This window comes from Prionailurus bengalensis, chromosome E2 (assembly GCF_016509475.1).
Source record: "Prionailurus bengalensis isolate Pbe53 chromosome E2, Fcat_Pben_1.1_paternal_pri, whole genome shotgun sequence".
NCBI lineage: Eukaryota > Metazoa > Chordata > Mammalia > Carnivora > Felidae > Prionailurus > Prionailurus bengalensis.
Window position 1 is genome coordinate 16,117,054 of NC_057352.1, and position 19,235 is coordinate 16,136,288.

General features: G+C 49.3%; 1 protein-coding gene and 1 long non-coding RNA gene across 6 annotated transcripts in view; one reads left to right on the forward strand and one right to left on the reverse strand.

Annotated features, from left to right (window-relative positions):
• Nucleotides 1-19,235, reverse strand: part of SIPA1L3 (signal induced proliferation associated 1 like 3) — a 238,986-nt gene that overhangs the window by 100,536 nt on the left and 119,215 nt on the right. The window contains exon 1 of one of the 5 annotated variants that reach the window (XM_043599041.1): nucleotides 10,648-10,661. The exons of the other annotated variants lie outside the window; for them this stretch is intronic. The gene's annotated coding sequence lies outside the window, so the exon portion shown is untranslated. Of the gene's footprint in view, nucleotides 1-10,647; nucleotides 10,662-19,235 lie in introns of those variants that run through there. 5 annotated transcript variants of the gene reach the window in all.
• On the forward strand, nucleotides 444-17,669 carry LOC122494116. The gene is made up of 4 exons (XR_006300104.1): nucleotides 444-695; nucleotides 6,807-6,886; nucleotides 8,230-8,376; nucleotides 15,378-17,669. It is a non-coding gene; the product is annotated as an uncharacterized LOC122494116 (long non-coding RNA).

The following is a 19,235-nucleotide window of genomic DNA, read 5'->3' on the forward strand; positions in this document are numbered from 1 at the left end:
GGCCTTTATTTTATTTTTTTTAATGTTTATTTATTTTGAGAGAGAGAGAGAGTGAGCACACACACTTGCTTGCAAGCCAGGGAGGGGCAAAGAGAGAGGGAGAGAGAATCCCAAGCAGGCTCCACTCTGTCAGTGCAGAGCCCAATGTGGGGCTTGATCTCACCATGACATCATGACCTGAGCCAAAATCAAGAACTAGATGCCTAACCAACTGAGCCCCTCCTAGTAGTTAAGCCTTTAAAAAATTAACCCAAAATACTCTCATCACACCCATCTAGATTAACAAGAATTCTTCAATATCATGTAATACCTCATATCTGCATTACATTTCCCCCAGTGTCTCAAAGGTTTCTTTTAGAGTTGGTTTGCTCAAATCAGGATTCAAACAAGATCCCTACTCTAATTTGGCAGATAATATTTCTTAAGTCTCTTCTATTCTTTACTGTCCCCCTCCATCCCCCCCATCACCTTTATTTTGATGCTATTTACTTGTGGAAGGAATGAGGTCATGCAACCCACTTTCAGAATCTGGCTGGCTGACTTGTCCATTGTGGTGTCATTAAACACATTCCTCCACCCCCTGTGAGTACTGCAGGTAAAGGCTGGACTATTGTCTATCTGTCCTGCAATCTGCCTGACCAGCCACCCCACCAAAAAAGGAAGTAAAAATGACAGATGAGTCACCATGAGCACTGGTAGGTTTGGGACAGGGGATGGCTCTGGAACTCTATGTGATTAATAGATACCATGAACATCAGCTCCTGTCGCTTCTTGGCTGAGATCTCCCCAGTGGCTCCTTACTGAATTAGAATAAAATCTAAATTCATCTGCTCGCCCACAAGCCCCTCAGGCTCTGGTCCCTGCCAGTCTCCTGATGCCTCTCCCCATCCCTGACTTAGATCCCATCACACTGGCCTTCTTTTCTGTCCTGTTGACATATCGAACCCCACCCAGGATATCTGGATATCCTTCCTTGGTTCTTAACCAGGCTGGCTCCCTTGTATGATGTCAACTCTCCAATGAAGCCTTCCTTATGAAGGGAAGCCTACCAACGACTAACGGTGCTTTCCGAGGAAGGAGAAGGCTGTGTATGTGTGTGCGTGCGTGTGTGTAGGGGGCATTTCCTAACCCGTGTCCTTAGGTATGGAGTGAGCTGGCAGAGAGAGACCCAGGGGGAAGCATGAAGCAGATTATTCATGGAGCAAAACAGGGAGGCAAGCCTGTAGCACCTGAGAAAGTGAGAACCAGAAAGGGGTGGGAAAGGAGTCGGGAGCAAGAGTTTACCCGTCTTCCTAGCTCCCAAGAGAGCATTCCTGAAGATGTAGAAGGGAGGCACACAGGGGAGGGGGCAGAGAAGGAGGAAGGAAGTGGAAAGCCCCCAGAGTCGGGTTGGTTAGGGGAGACAGGAGCAAGGCCAGGTGAGCCTGGGTGAGCTGGAGAGCAGAGATGTCTTCTAAAGGAGCAGGTGGGCCTCAGCTCTGGGGACCAAGCTTTGCAGGAATGTGGATGCCAGATCACTGGATTTTTAAATTTTTTTTAATGTTTACTTATTTTTGAGTGGGGGGGGGAGGGAGGGAGGGTAAGGGAGAGTGAAGGAGACACAGAATCTGAAACAGGCTCTAGGCTCCGAGCTGTCAGCACAGAGCCCAACGCAACATCGGGCTTGAACTTGGGAATGGCGAGATCATGACCTGAGCCAAAGTTGGATGCTTAGCTGACTGAGCCACCCAGGATCTTTAAATCCAGAAACTAGAAATCTTGAATTGTATGCAACTTCTCCCAGTTTGAAAACAAAAATAACAGCAGCAACAACAACGAACTACCATGCAGAGAAGATCTCTAAGAGGATGTTCAAGAAACTGCTAACATTGGTTGCCTCTGGGAAGGGGAATTAGACCTCTTTTCCCCCACTCCAAGCCCCCTCTCTGGGTTGGCCAGGGGCACTTTTTTTTTTTTTTTTTAAGATTATTTATCTTGAGAGAGAGTGCCCGAAAGCAGGGGAAGGACAGAGAGAGAGAGAGAGAGAGAGAGAGAGAGAATCCCAAGCAGACTCTGCACTGTCAGTGTAGGATCCAATGTGGGGCTTGAACTCCTGAACTACGAGATCATGACCTGAGCTGAAATCAAGAGCCGGATGCTTAACCTACTGACCCAGGTGCCCCTGGCCAGGGGCACTTCTTATGCTTGGCAGTGCAGTCTCACCTCTGGGTCAGCCTGGGAAAGCCTGGCAGATTAGCCCTTTGAGGCCACATTTGGGTTGGCTGGGAAAACCAGTGGCCCAGACGTGACCCCGACCTGCTTATGCAAGCACCTCCCGACAGATGGGCTTTGCTGATGGCATTTTGTTTCCAGCTCAGTCAGAAACCCCCAATCTGTTTTGCTCCCTCCTGTGAAAACACACAGATGTTCCTGAGGCCCTGGTGTCTTTCCACAGATTCCCTTCCTGGAGCAGGTGTAGCCAAGTCTCCTGGAGATGCTCGGAAGGCTGAGTGATACCCACAGCCTCTCTGGGATTCAGGGATTGGTGCACAATGGTCCCTTTCCAGCTGCCTGCTGTCAGGCTCCCCCCTCCTAAAAGCATGCCCATCTTTCTGATGGGGAACCCCCCATAATGAAGGCCAGACTGCCTGGGTTCGGGTCCTGGTATGCCATGGACTGGTTACTGAAACTGTGATTCAATTTCAATCTGGAGAGAGCGGGGAGAATACCACCTATCTCATGGCCACTACTATTACTATGGTTCCTCCCTTCATGTATCTTCTCCCCTCTCCCCACGCCCCCAATTACTGAAGCACAACCAGGGGCAGGCTCAGCGGCTGAGTGTTCTCTTCTGCACCTGTCTGTACAAATTTCTTCTCTCCAGTATTCCTTGGTTCCTGCCTGTTTTCTATGCCTGCTCCTCTTGGCCTCCTGGTGGTCTGTAAGCCCCTGATAAATTCTGCTTCTGCCCAAGACTGTCAAACGTGGCTTCTGCTGCTGGCATAGGAGGACCTTGACTAATACCCACTGCTGTGTACAAGGAAGGCAGCTGGGGACGGTGGATGGGGAAAAATGGGAGACGGCAGCATGACGAGAAGCAAGCGGCAGTGGGAGAGTCAGGTGGGGATGCATTTGGCTGCAAGTAACAGAATACCATCCAATGGTGGCTCGGGCAATGAAGGTATTTCATTATCTTATGTAACAAGCAGACCAGGTATGGCAGCTCCACTCTTGGTACACTGCAATGACATTAGGCACTTTTTTCCCCTCTGTCCCATCATCCCCTGCTCCCCTCAGTGTGCTGCCGGCTTACATCTTTGGCTTTCGACCTCAGAGTGGCAAGCTGGCAGCCATAGCCCCCCTTCTCACTGAACCATGGGCAAGGGGGAAAGCAAGGGATGAGATGAGACTGTTCTTACTTCTTACCCATCTGACCCTCATCAGGAAGGAGAATGTTTGCCAGAACATTCCCCCTACCTCAACAGACTTTCTTTTATGTCTAATTGGCCAGAATGTGGTCACATATGGCCATTCTAGGAGCAAGGAAAGCTGGGAAAGCCAAGAATCTGGGATCATTCTGATTGCCAATGTGCCAGTGAGGACTTACGTCTGGGGCTGGCCACACTGGCTCCCTAAAAATGTCATGGTCTGTTAGAAGAGCAGGCACCTAATAGTGTGCCTGTGTAAATGCTCCCAGACTGTCACGTGTGAAGAAGCTGGGGAAGTCTGAGCTGAGAGGGTGCTCCCTTATCAGGCCCCCAAAACTTGGATGCTGAGACAGCAGACAAGTGGCCTCAATGTTCTGGCTCTGAAGGGCCTTGCTCTTCTGTGAAGCAGTCACGATGTCTGCAGAACCTCCCAGGGCAGAGCAGGAGGGAAAAACACAAGCTTTCCAGTGGCAGACACTTGTGGTTTGCTTCCTCTGCTGTCTTCCAAAAACAGCCCAGATTTCCCTTTGGGAACCTGCGTTCTCTGACTCTCACCCAGTGGGCTAGAGGAGGAGATCCTTCTTGACCATGTAACCTGATCAAAACCAGTGAGACCCAGTGACATGGGTGCCAAGAGTCCTAGGGCTGAAGGCTGTGCTTTACCCTCTTACCCGGAGTTAGAGAGGATATGAGGGATGGAATCACTGCAGCTATCTTGTGACCATGAGGGAAGAAGGAAGAACCGTTTGTGAAAGGGGTTGAAAGTTAGGGGGTGGATGTGGGAGCTGTAGTCATCATTTTCGTCTGAGTCAAGCTGGACCCAAAGCTACCACAATTGTACTTCCCACCACTGGATGTTTTAGTTACATAACCAAACAACATCTATAACAGCAGCTACCATGAATGTGATCCTTCTAGAGTCCAGGTCCTTCTCTAAGCACTATACATTTGTTATCTCTCTTAATTCCACAACTCTATGAAGTAGATATTATCTCTGTCTTAACATAAGGAAGCTGAAGTGAACAGATCAAGTAATGTGCCCAAGACCAGGTGGCCACAAGGTGGCAGAGTTGGGACTGATCCAGCAGCTCCGTTCCTCAAGTCAGGCAGTCCTGAGTTCAAGCACGAGCCCTGAGGGTTGCCCAGTGGGCAAAGTCCTGGACCTCTAATTCTCCTTCTCCTCACTGGTGACACAGGGCAAAATAACTCCAGATCCAACTGCTCCTCTGAGTTCCAGACTTGGGTAGCCACTGCTTACTTGACATCACCACATATATATTTCACATGCACCGCAAACTGCAAACTGCACATTCCCAACCTGAACCCTTGATCTCTCCCCATCCACAAAGCCCGTTCCTTCTCAGAATAGTCAGGGTGGGCTAAGTTATGGCGCAGGAACAGAGAACCCCATGTACTAGGGGCTTACCCAACAGAGGTTTGTTTCTTGTTCATACTGCATGTCTACCAGGGGCGGGCCAAGGGCCTTCTCATGTCAGCTCTACTCCCAGGTGACAGAGCAGCACTTACATGAGACCTGGCCAATTTCACGGGTAAGGGACATGGCCGAACTATGCGACAGTTCCTGCTCAGGAATGACACATATCACTGCTCTCACATCTCACTGGCCAAATCAAGCCATACATCGAAGACTGGTGTTGACAGAGTGGTATGCCACAATATCTGTCAGAATAGGAATAGCAGAAGCTACCGGCTTCTTCCACATCTCAGGGAAAGGCACTTCCTTCCATCCAAGGACTCCAGCTGGAAACTCCCTTCACATACCCAATCCATTACCCCACATCCTGCTGACTCTCCCATGGGAGCTCTCCCATGCCAGTCTGAGTTGGGTGACTATATACCATAGCCTCCCCATTACCTCTCCTTCTGCTCCTAGTCCCGTAAGTGCCCTTTGCCATGCAGCAGGCAGAGCAATCTTACGATTCATATTCACATTTGAATCTTAGTATAAATTCAAATCTTAGGATAAAATTCAAAATCCTCACCTCAGCCCTCAAGGCTCCTTTCCTCTTCTCCTTGCTTTGGGGGTCCCAGCCACAATGTCCTTCTTTCAGTTCCACATGCCTACGGCTTATCCACCCTGTTGCCTCAGGGCCTTTGTACATGCCATCCATGTTGCCCTTTCCCTTACCTAGATAGTTCCTCAAGATTCAGGACAAATATCACTTTCTCCACATGACTTTTCCTCCTCATGAACCTTGTTCAATCCCCAACCTGAGTACTCAGAGCACTCTTTTTTTTTTTTTTTTTTTTTAATGTTTATTTTTGAGAGAGACAGAGGGTGAGCAGTGGAGGGGCAGAGAGAGACAGGGAGACACAGAATCAGAAGCAGGCTCCAGGCTCCGAGCTGTCAGCACAGAGCCTGATGCGGGGCTCAAACCCACAAACTGCGAGATCATGACCTGAGCTGAAGTTGGATGCTTAACCGACTGAGCCACCCAGGTGCCCTGTGCTCAGAGCACTCTTACAGAGCATTTCTCTTTGGGGTTACCTGCCTCAGTGTATGTACATCATTTACCATGTAATTAACTGGCCGCCATACGTAAGGTTTGTGAGGCACTGAAATGTGAGAATTTTTATTATTGCATGCCTCTCCCGCACAGGCCTGACATACAGTAGGTCATTAACAAATACCTGCTAAATAAATGAGTGGATGGATGACAACCTCAGACCAGGAGGAGTGCTAGCTCAGTGAGGGTCTGTGACCTGAGGGTAGGTGGTGCTTGCTTGGTGACCTAGCGTGTCTGCCCCTGGGAAGAAGCGTGTTCAGGAAGCTGAAAGTAATGTGTGGAGTGTGTGTACGTGCAAGTGTGTGTGTGTGTGTGTGTGTGTGTGTGTGTACGTACACTGCCCTCGCACAGGCCTTTGGATGGGGGAGCAGGTAGGTATCCAAGGTCTCCTTCCTAAGCAGACCTCTGCGTCCAAGGGTGCCCCCATCTGCTCCAGGGATTACCTCTTCAAGGAAATGTGATCCAGTCACTGCAATGGGGACTTAGTGAGACCTAAGAGCTCTGGACACTTCAGGGTTGTGGCACCAAGTCTGAGGGCTACTCTCAGAGGCTCAGGGGGAATGATGACCCCACTGTATGCACCTGGCAATTCAGCAGTTTCTGGGCAGGTACAAGTCGTTCATTCGTCCAGTAAGAACTAGTCCTTACAGCTTATTCATTCATACGATCAACACCTATCACATTCTTCCAAATCATTTAGCCCAAAAAGTTCACTGAGTCAAAAGAGAAAAAGCACTAAAAACTTGTTCTTTTATTGAACACTGACCAGACATATATAACTCATTCATTCATTTCACAAACACCAAGCACCAAAGATGCATTCATTTATTCACCAGACTTCTCAAACACCTACTATGTGCTATTGTTGTAGGTGCCGAAGAAAATACAGCCCTGAGCAGGACCACACTTCCCCCTCATGGACTTAACTCCCAGGAGAGGGAAGCCAGAGAAGTAAGTAAACCAAGAGAGAAAACAAGGTAACTTCAAAGGGTGGTCAGCAGTTTAAAGGAACACAACGTTGTGACAGGGTGGGGCTGGCGGCTGCTCCCAATGGGAGGGCTCATTGTGGGGTGCCAGGTGATAGGAAGAGAGGACGCCTGCCGTGCACCAGGCATGCCGATGGATGAGGCTGACACGCACGGGCAGGAAAGCTGGGAGTGGCCAGCGTACGAGGCCCCGTGGGCTTGTCCAAGGCGGGAGTGCTCATCCCCACTGTCCATTAGAGGCACCAGGGGAGCTTTGTAAAAGTATAGGTGTTCACACTCCACCCCCGGAGAGTCTGAATCAGCTGCTCTGGGGTGGGCACCAGGCCTGAGAGAGAGCCTTTTAAAAGCTCTGCAGCTGACTCTAATATGCAGCCAGGGCTGAGGACAGGGGAAGGAAGAGAGCAAAGAAATGAGGGCCTGACACCAAGCCCTGATCTGCTGCAAATGCAGGGGGCAAGCAGGGGAGCAGGTGTCCCGCAGGCCCCAACAGTGGGGGTGGTTTGGGGAGGGGCAGGTGGTCCGCAGCGCTGGATGCTGAGGGGGTCACGTATGATGGATGATTATTGGTCTGAAGGGCACCGGTGACCACTGCGGGAGGTATTTCGGGGGACTGCTCCTCTGGGAAGCCTTGTCCACACCCCTTGTCCCTCAGTCCTCAGTGCTGCTGACCTACCTTTTTTTTTTTTTTTTTTTTTTTTTTACCTACCTTCCTTCCTACCATTCCCTAGACACAATCCTCCCCATCCTCCCTTTGGTGAGTTCCCAGGGGTCTGCACACCCCCTGGACTATCGGAGTTAGCCCACTGGAGTTTGAAGCCTCTGAGTATCTTTGGTCCCCCTTGGGACTCTGAGCAGCTCTGAGTCTGCAGTGGGATAGGGTCTACTATGTGCGTTCTTGCACAGGCAGGGTAGGGGGTGATGATGTGATGACAGTAGTAACAGCAAGGCTAACACACACTCGGCGTGTATTAACAGGTGTTGTGATAACTTCACAAAGCAGGGACTTCTAGCAGGACCAGTTTAGAGATGAGGCAAAGGTCCTGTGGCCGAGTCACAACACTGGTAGGCAGGCAGGACAGCGAGGTCCCAAACCTTGTCAGTGTGGCTCCCACACCTTTGCCTCCAGCGCTCTAAAAGACGTGGCAGCCCAAATGAGCGTGTTGTGTGGATACACAAATGATGCAAGTTATCTTCAAAATCAATTCATAAGGACAAAAACTCTAGAAAGTCAGCATCAGCTCAGCAGATTTCAGGTTAAGAATCTGTTTTCTCTCTCCATGTTTTCCTCCACTTTATTGGAAACCCGAGCATACACAGGCCCACTGTGGAGCTTCCCCCAGGAAACAAAACGGATGGGATGGAACTTCCGGACATCTCATTAGGAAGCCCTGAGGCAGAGACTGCGCCATCAGCCCCAGAACAGGAGAGCAACACCGCCCCCCTCCACGGCCCCAGGTACTACTCTGATCTGTTTTTTACTCTAAGTGTTTCTGACCCCGGATGTGTGGGTCTTCCACACCAAGCAACTCTCCAGTTCTCTGCAGACCCCAATGAGGGTCCTACAATTTAATTTAATCCCGACACATCTAGAGTTAGCACAGACCCCACAGGCTCAGTTCCGCCAGACTGCCCCCCCCCACCTCAGATGCTAATCACCAGTGGGGGGGGGCGTCCCCAGGTTACCCACATGTCTACCTGTCTTGGTTACAAATTGGGGTTCCCACGACTCCCTCCTCAGGTTCTGCTGTAACAGCTCACAGAACTGAGAGAAATACTTTACTTACTATTAGTGGTTTATTATAAAAGATAGAAATGAACAGTCACATGGAGGGATATTCAAGAAGTCCAGAAGGGTCTCGAGCGCAGGAGCTTCTGTTGCCATGGAATTTGGGGTGCACCACCCTCCCAGCGTGCGGATGCGCTCATCAACCTAGAAGCTCTCTGAACTCTGTTTAGGGTTTTACGGAGGCCACACTGCGTGGGCATGATTGATTAAATCACTGGCCATCAGGAACTGATGCAATCTCCAGCCCCTCCCCTCTCCCCAGAGGTCAGGGGGGTAGGGCTGAAAGTTTCAAGCCTCAAATCACAGGACTGGTTTCCCTGGCAACCAGCCCCCATCCAGAAGCTATCTAGGAGTCCACAGAATCACCTCATTAGCATAAACTCAGGTATGGTTGAAAGGGTCTTATTCTAAAGAACAAAAGAGGCCCCTATCACCCAAACCACTCAGAAAATTCCAAGGGTTTTAGAAGCTCTTGGGGCCAGGAACTGGGGACAGAAGACCAACTAGGTATTTTTTATTCACGCCATAAAAACTTGCACTTTCCTATTTGAGGTCAAAGAACCCAGAGCATGCTCTCTCTTTAAATCTTACAGTCATTATACTCAAACTGGAGGGGGTCCCAGGAGTCCGAGTTCCTGAGAAGCCTGTTCTCTTTGATGTGTGTAAATCAAATGATTCTTCCCCTTCTTTGGGGGGAATAAGGGGATGAATTGTAATTATGTGCTTAAGTTTTAGGTGTGCACACTATTTTATTTCTTTAAAAAAAATGTTTTTTAATGTTTATTTAGTTTTGGGAGAGGGAGAGACGAAGTGTGAGCATGGGAGGGGCAGAAAGAGAGGGAGACACAGAATCCGAAGAGGACTCCAGACCCCAAGCTGTCAGCACAGAGCCCGATGTGGGGCTTGAACTCACAAACAGCGAAATCATGACCTGAGCTGAAGTGGGACACTTAACCGACTGAGCCACCCAGGCGCCCCAACACACTATTTTATTTTAAACTAACAATTCCATTTCTAGGAATCTGTCCCTCAGATATTCCCACCAGCGCATGCCAGAAGCCACACCGCCACACTGCCGTAATATGCACGAGGTGGGAGCAGCCTAAAAGCCCAGCGGCAGAGGATGGGTTAAATGCATTTGGGTACCCCAACTCCAGGGACACAATGCAGCTGTAGTAAACAGTGAGGCAGAGGTAGCGCCAGGTGTCCTGCGTGCAAGATGCCCACATGGCCGGAAGTGAATGGGTACAGCTCATACTTAGAGGAGTGCTCGCTGTGTACCAGGCTAAGCGCTTTACACACATGAACTCATTTAATCCTCATGAAACCCTTTGAGGGAGAGGCTGTCACCATCCTCATTAAAAAAATTTTTTTTAATGTTTACTTATTTTTGAGGTGGGGGGGAGAGTGCAAGTGGGGGAGGGGCAGAGTAAGAGGGAGACACAGAATGTGAAGCAGGCTCCAGGTTCTGAGCTGTCAGCACAGAGCCCAAAGCATGGTTTGAACCCACAAACCACAAGATCATGACCCGAGCTGAAGTCGGACGCTTAACAGACTGAGCCACCCAAGCGCCCCACAGCATCCTCATTCTAAAGCCAATGCAACTGGGGCGCCTGGGTGGCACAGTCAGTTAAGCATCCTTCGGCTCAGGTCATGATCTCACGGTTCCTGGGTTCCAGCCCCGCGTCAGGCTCTGTGGTGACAGCTCAGAGCCTGGAGTCTGCTTTGGATTCTGTGTCTCCCTCTCTCTCTGCCCCTCCCCTGCTTGCACCTATCTCTCTCTGTCTTTCAAAAATAAATAAATGTTAAAAAAAAAATTTTTTTTTTAATGAAATTTATTGACAAATTGGTTTCCATACAACACCCAGTGCTCATCCCAAAAGGTGCCCTCCTCAATACCCATCACCCACCCTCTCCTCCCTCCCACCCCCCCCATCAACCCTCAGTTTGTTCTCAGTTTTTAACAGTCTCTTATGCTTTGGCTCTCTCCCATTCTAACCTCTTTTTTTTTTTTTCCTTCCCCTCCCCCATGGGTTCCTGTTAAGTTTCTCAGGATCCACATAAGAGTGAAACCATATAGTATCTGTCTTTCTCTGTATGGCTTATTTCACTTAGCATCACACTCTCCAGTTCCATCCACGTTGCTACAAAAGGCCATATTTCATTTTTTCTCATTGCCACGTAATATTCCATTGTGTATATAAACCACAATTTCTTTATCCATTCATCAGTTGATGGACAAAAAAAAATTTTTTTTTAAAAAGCCAGTGCAACTGAGTCCAGAGAGATTGAGTAACCTGCCCAAGTTACTCAGCAGGAAAGCAGTGTCACTGCGATTTGAACCCAGGCAATCTAGCTTCAGAGTTTCTTCTCTATGGTGCACTTGGTGGAGGGAAAGAGGCAAATTGCAGAATAAAACCAAATAAAATAATGGAGCTTAAATAAAAGATTTCATTAGAGAGAGAGAACATAAATGTCTATAAAGGAAAGGGCCTAGGAGGGCACCCACCAAACTGTTAGCAGTGCTTACTTCTAAGGAGTAAAGCCTGAGTGCAGATAAAAGGACAACTTTAAAAAAAAATTCTGCATGTCTGTGCTTGAATTCGTACAAGCCCGTAAGTTCAAGGCCCTCTTCAGGCTTCCCTATGAGGCCCTGCCCCGAATCCACATTCCAGAGAGAGGAGCCCTGTGAATAGGTTTGCATGCTTTCTTCCAGACCCTTCTCTCTGTGTCTACATGGAAATGCTCACAACTGCACAGGGTAGGGGCACCTCAGGCTTTAAGTTTTCACTTTTGGAAGTGAGCATGTGAGGAGAATCATGGGCAGGGGGAAGCCACGCCCTGAAAAGCCCAGACTGTACAGGACGCAGAGTCAGAACGGATGAGGATGCACCACCTCCACAGGTGAGCCTTGCATCGGCCCCACGCCGACCTTGCCCCTAGGGCTCGTGGAGTCTGAAAACTCCCAGTGGAGATTCCTCCTTGGCCTGGCAAGCTGCTTGTACCCGGACCCACCGAGGGAAGGAAGGGGCACCCCATCTTGTATCCACATGCCCCTCGGTGAAACAGAGGCTGTACTTAAATCCTTAAACTACAATGTCGCCTTCTTTTAGTTTGCTAACTAGTTTGGCTGAAGTGATGTAGGTTGAGTGCTTGTATAATTACATGCTTACATAGAAAGATGAATTAAAAAAAAAATAAACAGCCTTCATAGTTGCTTTTCTTACTTATTATCAGATCCTGGAGATTTCCTGATATGGCGGCTGTAGCTCAGTGTTTGGAAGCAAAGAATACTCACGTTCAATTCCCAGCTCTGCCACTTAATTACCTAGGCCTTGGGCATGTCACTTAGCCTCCTACATCTCAGTTTTCCCATTTGTAAAATGGAGATAATAATAGGACTTAACTCTTAGGGATGTTATGAGTTAATGAACGTAGAGACTTAGAATATCCCTGGCACACGGGGACATATAAGTATTAGCTGTTAAAATTTTACTTATATAACAATAAAAAGAAAATCTCAGGCAAACAAATAGAACCAAATGTGGCCTTGGCAGGAGCCCTGGTTGCTCTGGGCTCAGAAGCCGGCTGGCCCAGGATGGCCTGTCTTGAGCAAGAAGCTGGGCAAGCCCCTCCTTCCTGGGAGGCCCACAGCCAGGCCCATGGGAGGCGCCCCTTCTGAGTCCCTGTGGGGTCGGGTGGGTTAGGCGAGGGTGTTGCCACCTCCCCCAAAGTGCATGTGGATTAAGCATCTTGTTCCAATTCTGGGCATCGTCCTAGTCACTTCAAATGAGACTTTGAAATGCCAAGTTAAAAAAGGATGCCCCCTGGAGCATGGGCACGTGCCAGGCCCACCCAGGAGCACCAGGCCAAGCATGTGCACTGGGACGATGAGACAGAGCTGCACTGGCTGGAGGATGAGTGAGGGGTCTGGGGTCGGGGAAGCCCCTTCGGGGGAGACTTAAGCAGGGGGACAATCATTGCTCTGAGCGGCCGGTGTGCCTACCGGGATCTCACTGGCTCTAGCCAGGCCCATTTTTAAGCCGCATGCACTGGTGTACCGGTGACATTTATTTTGATTCTGAAACTTTCTGGTAAACAGCTGCTGCCTGGAGCCCCAAGAGTCCCCACTATCACTGTGTGGGGTGATGCTTTGGGGTCCGCTCCCACGGCTGTTGCTGGTTGGGGTGGTGGTTAAGTGTTTAGTATGTCCCCCAACGGGCTCACTCCTGTGACCAGGCCGAGCCTCCTTTAGAAGAGTGTCTTGTCAGCACGGAGCCTGACTTGTGAACTAATCCCAGCTAATTGCCACCAAAGCCTGCTAAGATCACATCTGTTGGGCTTGGAGATTAAATCAATATTTGACAATCTTGATTAAATACAGCCAGGGAATCCTTGTCAGAGAACATCTGTTAAAGCCCTGTTCTTTCCATCCTGCTCTTAGGGGGCTGACCGGGGGCATCTCAGGCTCTGCTTCTCCTCACCTGAGGAGATTTGGTGGGGGTGTGGGGGGGTGGACAGACACAGAAAGGCTCCCTGTGGTGGAAGGGGAGGGGAGGGGAGGGGAGGGGAGGGGAGGGGAGGGGAGGGGAGGGGAGGGAGGGGAGGGGAGTGAACCTTGCTAGCCAGGGGGGCACCATCTGCCGGCAATAATCACCTTACCTGCCCCCGACCCTGGGGGCTGCTGAGGGCCAGTCCCCAGCCAGCGTGGAGTGCTTGCCTCAGAACACTGAACTCGTCTCCTAATGTCCCACTGAGGTAGTGGTCTCGTCACCTCCGTTTCAAAATCAGGAAGCTGAGCTTTGAGAGGAGACAGCGCTTGGCCAAGGTCACAAAGAGAATGAGTGGAAGAACGGGGGTCTGGACCCCCTGGTTCTGCTGACTCCAGGGTCTGCCCTGTGACCTCTCACAGGACCACTCCGCATGAGAGACCAGTCATCAAAAGAAAGAGCAAAAATGGGCACTTGTGCCACCCGGACCCAGACTGGAGGCCTGCTCCAATGTCAGGTTCCCGAAGCTACGGGTTACAATGGTGGCCCCCCTCAGCCCACAGAGCATCCCAGGGGGAGGGCCCTACTGTTTTCCCCAATTTGCAGAAGGGAACAGTGAGACTCAGAGGGGCAAGTTACCTGTTCCAGATCACCCAGTGAGGTTAAAGGCAGAGGTGGGGCTGGAACCAGGTGGGTGACTCTATGGCCACCATAACCACAGTCATCTCTAAAAATCAGGGATAGAGTTGTGAGCAGGATGGGCCTCAATAAATGCCTGCTCTCCATCCCTGAGTGATTTTCAGACAGAAATCAGGCTCATGCTGGGATCCTGGGAGCAAATCCTGGTCCCAATACCCCACCTTGCTGCACTGCTGGAGGAGCCCGAGATGACCCCCCCTAAGGTACACTCCCCACGGTAATGGCACATAGTAAGCATGCACACACCCTTACTCAGGATTTTATAAACAACAATAACAACAACTCAACACTTGCATTCACAGCACCCTCGTGGGGGGAGGGGTGGGGAGTAGTGGTCAGACATCCAAATGTCCGCAGCCACTGTTCACTGCTCTTTCTCCAGATCCAAAGCAGTGCTTGGATCAGGGGAGTCCTCCACAAGTATTTTCTGAGTCTATTAAAAAGAAAGGAAAAACCAAAACCAACCAGTCAGCCACCTGGCCAGATAACCAACTAGCCAGCCAACCAGATAAGTAATGAACCAACCAGTCATCCAGTTAACCGACCAACCAGCAAGCCAATAGCCGGTTAACTAGCCAACTGGTCTCCTGTTTCTGTGTCCCTGTCTCTATCTACATCTCTACCCCATCTCTCTGCATTGCTGTCCCGTGTTTCTGTGTCCCTGTTCACATCTGTCCATGTCCCTATGTGTGTGTGTGTGTGTGTGTGTTTCTCACGCGTGTGCATACACAGATGGCCACAGCTCCACATATTTCTGGCCCAGGAGTCACAATCCCATGTTAACTCACCACTGATGATGTGTCCCCAGTCAGGCAGCCTCTGCCTGGTCCCTCTTTTTTTTTTTTTAATGTTTATTTATGGGAGAGAGAGAGAGAGAGAGAGAGAGAGACCCCTAGTGTGAACGGGGGAGGGGCAGAGAGAGAGGTAGACACATAATCCGAAGCAGCTCCAGGCTCTGAGCTGTCAGCACAGAGCCCAATGTGGGGCTTGAACCCACAAGCTGTGAGATCATGACCTGAGCCGAAGTCGAATGCTCGACCGACTGAGCCACCCAAGCACCCCTGCCTGGTCCCTCTGAACTCCCTCCCATATTCCAAGTTCCCAGCAATTACCAGAATGGATAGAAACTAAGGAATTGGCTAAGATTATTAAAAAAAAAAAAAAAAAGTCAGGAGGCAGATCCCAAACTGTCTGCTAAGTAAAAGAACCATTGCCAGGGTGCCTGGGTGGCTCAGTTGGTTGAGTGTCCAACTTCGGCTCAGGTCATGATCTCACGATTTGTGGGTTTGAGCCCCGCATCGGGCTCTGTGCTGATGGCTCATAGCCTGGAGTCTGCTTCAGATTCTGTGTCTCCTTCTCTCTCTGCCCCATCTCCAACCACACTCCTTCTCTCTCTCTCTCAAAAATAAATAAACATTAAAAAAAAAAAAAACCACTGCTACGTGTGGCATTGTTAGAGCCCCTAATTCTTCATATTCCAGGAAGGATTTATGCCTGCCCTGTCCAGTCTCACCCCTACCCTGACATGGAATCTTACAAGGAAACTGGCTGCTATAATCAGAGAATCAACCCAGAAGTCCCAAGAAGAATGTATTCAGAAGGAATTCAGAAGAATGGCACACTCCCTCTTACAATTAAAAAAATTAGTATTAAAAAATTCTCTATGCTACATATTTTATACCTATATATCCACCGAGGATGATGCAGAGCAAAGATCTGGAAGGCCAACCTCTACCTGTAAGTGGTTACCCCAGGGAGAGGAGTGACAGTGTGTGTGTGTGTGTGTGTGTGTGTGTGTGTGTGTGTGATCCTATCATTGACTCCGAAGCTCCAAAACTTCCCAAAGTCACGTGCCTCACCTGTACACCTGCAGACCACCTGTACTATTATTTACTTAAGTTAGTCCTTTCAACCAACTCACTTACTAAAACCTTAATAAGACCAGTGTGGGATTCGTTATATTTTTTCTAATACTCATCAAACAAAATGCACAAATATGAGCATCTGTAAAGCCTGCGTATCAATGGAAGTGAACTCTGGTACCAGAAATGTGCTGACATCAAAGCCAGAATGCAGCTTTGAGACATGACTCTGAGCAAAAGAGGCAGACACAGAACAATGTGCATAATTTACGATTCTGTTTGTATAAAGTTGAAAAACAGGCAAAATGAAACCATGTTACTTATACTCTCATCTGCGAACAAACCTTCAAAAGGCAAGAAATGGTGACATGGAAGTCTGGGAGAGGAGTGGCTTCTGGGGGTGAGAGGGGGTGTTCGATGGAGGGGTACACAGAGGCTTCTGGGCTGCTGGCAAACTTCTCTTTCTTTTCTTTTTTTTTTTTTTTTTACATTTATTGACTCTAGAGAGAAAGAGAGAGCACAAGTGGCAGAGGGGCAGAGAGAGAGGGAGACACAGAATCTGAAGCAGGCTCCAGACTCTGAGCTGTCAGTCCAGAGCCTGATGTGGGGCTCAAACTCACAAATCATGACATCATGACTTGAGCCCAAGTCAGAAGCTTAACCGACTGAGCCACCCAGGCGCTCCTAAAATTCTTTCTTGACCAGGGCGTTACATGAGTGCTTGCTTTAGAAGTGTTTCCTAAACTGTGTATTTACAATTTACATACTCCTCAGTGCAAATGTTAGGTGTCACGGTAACAAAGCTTTAAAGCCTTTTGCACTGTGTGAATTCTTTTTAAACAATGAGATTGTACTATTACATGTGTAATCTTAAAAAACAGGTAAGACCCTCTTTGAAGACCTGTGTGTGTTTGTACACACGCCCTGCCCCCACCCCCAACACACCCCAGTCATTCTCTGCTCCCCTGGCTCAAAATTCACTTTCTCTCCTTTAAAAAGGTTTCCGCTTCCCAGAACCGGCAGAGCCACTTCACCTGTCCAAGTACAAACATCCTGGGCATGCTGGGGGAGAGTGCACTTCCTCCTAGCCCTCAGGGAGGCAGGGAAGGGGGGCTACACGCACAGCAGGGGTTTGGGGACAATTCACCACACAACAGCTGGGGACAGAGGGGCAAGGGCCTGCCCCCACCCTGCAGGAGGCCTTGGGGGAGGGTGGTGGCACGGGGGCTGTGGGGCCAAGCTGCCCTTAGGAGCACGCATCCTAGCCCTGCCCCTGTAAGCGATCCCACAGTGAGCTCCAGAAAGGCTCTAGTCTTGACCCTTGACTAGGTGCAAAGCCTCTTGTCAACCCGAGGACCAGCTGGCAGATGGCAAAGGCCTGCAGCTCTGTTTGCATAACACAGTAATCAAACATCCTGCCCAGGGCCCGCATGCGGGATGGGTGCCCATGCTAACACCGAGGCAGAAGAGCTGGAAGGGGGCACCGGGCCCTCAGGAGGAGCCCAAAGCGATGGCTCCACAGGAGCCCAGGAAACTATGAAATCGGCCACTCATTGCTAGGACAACTTTCCTTCTCTTCTTTCTTTCTTTCTTTTTTAATGTTCACAGTTGAGGGAACCTTTCTAGAGGCAATCTGGCAATAGCTTTTAAAAATGTTCCTACCCTCTGAACCTGTAATGCTACTTCTGGGAACTGATCCTAAAGAAACAATGGAAATAAAGAAAAAATATTATGGCACTGGTTATAAATTAAAAAAAAAAAAATAGAACCAACCTCAACGTCCAACAAGAGAATGGTTAAATAAACTCTGACGTTAAACATTTATACACATGTACGGAGGCAGTCATAGAAGAAAGCCTGAAAAAAATAACTCTAAAATGGGGGTGCCTGGGTGGCTCAGTGAGTTAAGCGTCCAACTTCGGCTCAGGCCATGATCTCACGGTTTGTGAGTTCGAGCCCCACGTCGGGCTCTGTGCTGACAGCTCACAGCCTGGAGCCTGCTTTGGATTCTGTGTCTCTGTCTGTCTCTGCCCCTCCCCTGCTTGCACTCTGTCTCTCTCTCAAAAATAAATAAACATTAAAAGAAAGAAAGAAAGAAAGAAAGAAAGAAAGAAAGAAAGAAAGAAAGAAAGAAAGAAAAAAGAAAATCTGACAACTTTCCAAACAAAAGCCAGCTCCAGCCCTCCTACGGGTGGGATGTGCCTCAAACTCCTTCCCATCCAGGTTTTCATGGGCTCATGGATGCTGCTCAGGAAGCCTACGGCAAGGAATCCCACTCCCAATGGGCAGATGAAGAAACTGAGCACAAAGCAATGTCATTTCTGGACAACAAGAGCAAGGACTCAGGCCCTCAGTGTGAGAATACTGTTACCCTCACCAGAGGGCCGCTCCAGATGCTCAATGTCTCATACTTGTGGCTGCACGGACTCCAGTGTTGTTCAAATCCCATTCTAGCCCGTGAGAGGTTAAAGGGAAGTAGGCTGGGGGTGGGTGAAGGATCTTCCGGTAAAGCTACTGCTTTCCAGCAGAAAGGAGTAGCCTCAGCCAGCACAGCCCTTCCACCCTTCTCCTTCCTGGAATGTGGATGCCATATGTGGAGGTGAGGTAGCCATCTTGTGATCATGAGGCTGAAAGCCACATGCAGAGGATGGCAGGGCAAGGAGTCAGAGGAGCCCACTCTCCCAGCCAGAGGCCCTGCCCCAGTCTACCCATCCTCCCTTGTCTTCCTTTGTACGAGAGAAAACGGTTCCCTACGGTTCCCTTATTTAAGCTACGGCTTGTTGGTTTCCTGTTACTTGTATCAGACTTCGATCTTGACTGATAGAGGTCCTACCCAGATCCTCATTTTACAGACAAAGAAACTGAAGCTCTGTGAGGGGAGGTCACATGGAGCCAGGAAGAGATAAGGCTGGGATGTGAGCCTGTATCCCTAACCACTTCACAGCATGGCTTTCGAGAAAGCTTGGCTTCAATTCACTTCTCCATCTAATAGTTTGCTGGTCTGTCCCCCACACCAAAAGCATGAGCTCCACAAAACTTAGACTTTTCGCTGCTCACTCCCCTGCTGGTGGCAGGCGCTCAACACATCCCTGCTAAAGGAGCAATGAATGACTAAATGCATGGGAAGGTCCAGTGACTCTTCTGGAAAAGAGAAATGCCACCATTAACTTCACAGGAGGCTGGGAGGGCTCAGTGAGGAATAAATATGAAGCACAGGGCATAGTGTCTAATTCAGTGATCAATTTTTGATTCCATTATTTCCATCACGGAGGCTGTGGATCTCCTCTTCCAAAGACCTTTCCTCATGACCAAAAGGTTTTGCCAACTCTAGATGATCTTTTTTTTTTTTTTTTTTTAATTTGGATTCAAAGATGATTTCTCCATGCAACTCATAGCCAAACACCCCAAGGACTCCCAACTAATTCCCAACCACATGTCCCTGGAGCGGCATCCCAGCCTCCCTGCCTTGGCCTTGGG